Genomic DNA, 1,099 nt, shown 5'->3' with positions numbered 1-1,099 from the left:
AAATCTTGAATAATTTTTTTTTTTAGATTATTACAATTTGCAAAAAAAAAAAAAAATATGAAATTAATAAAACAAATAAACATTTTATAGACAATTAAAAAATGTTTATATATAATATATTTTATATATAAATTATTTTTATTATATATACATTTGATCATATTAAAACTATCTTTATTTATATCCTTTTTTTAAAATTATTTGACAAGTAATATATTTTTTAATTGTATATGCAAAATTATGATCATGATTCAAAATCATGAAATTAAAATATATAGAATGAATCATTTAAGACTAAATCGAATTAGTTATATAAAAAAAAAAGCTTCAAATAAAAGTTGTTTGAAGAACAAATTTATGATAATATATAAATGAATATAGAGGATATATATATTATATTTTGTTTTTCTTTCAATTAAATCACATTTTTGTAACGAATTAATTCAACTTGTCATTGAAAAAAAAGTAAATATTAAGTTATTTATATTAAAAACATTATTTTACGAAATATTTTAAATTGATTTCAAATAATACTATAAAATTTATTATATGTAATAAACAAACTGTTTATTACATATTATTTTCGTACTTTTTTTAAATTTTTATGTTTTTGTGGAATGACAAATTGAATCGATTAATCATATATCGTCTATTTACAAAAAAAAAATTATATTTTTAGAACTATTCATATTTTACATGAACATTTTTTTAATTAAAAATTTTAAAAATATTTATAACATTTTACAATCTTTTAAACACAATTATAGGTAATTCATCTTATAGTATTAATATATTCATGAGAAATTTTAGGATGATCGATTTTATAGATCAAAATAAACAAAAATTGGTTGATATGAATCTATACAATAGTATGCAAAAGTTTTCGGTCAGATAATTTCTTTCAAGAAAAGTCTTAAGAAATTTTTATTAATATCAATATTAAAGTTTTGCGTAAAAGAATATTGTAAAATAAATCAACGCTATTTATTATTGTTCATATATATTTATTTGAAGAATATATACATTAGCGTGTACAAAAGTTCTTGAGCAGTATATTTAAGCAAATAAATAATGCTTGTTTTTCATTGTGTCAACAACT

The 1,099-nt window shown here is 16.5% G+C and overlaps 1 protein-coding gene across 1 annotated transcript in view; it reads left to right on the top strand.

The window, feature by feature from the left end:
- The window catches only part of LOC102675197, an 8,089-nt gene that overhangs the window by 1,351 nt on the left and 5,639 nt on the right, over positions 1 to 1,099 (top strand). The window lies entirely within an intron of this gene.

The sequence above is a fragment of the Apis dorsata genome, unplaced genomic scaffold (genome assembly GCF_000469605.1).
Source record: "Apis dorsata unplaced genomic scaffold, Apis dorsata 1.3 scaffold_1058, whole genome shotgun sequence".
Lineage (NCBI taxonomy): Eukaryota > Metazoa > Arthropoda > Insecta > Hymenoptera > Apidae > Apis > Apis dorsata.
The sequence above is the reverse complement of the archived record's forward strand: the minus strand, read 5'-3'. Positions and strand labels throughout refer to the sequence as shown.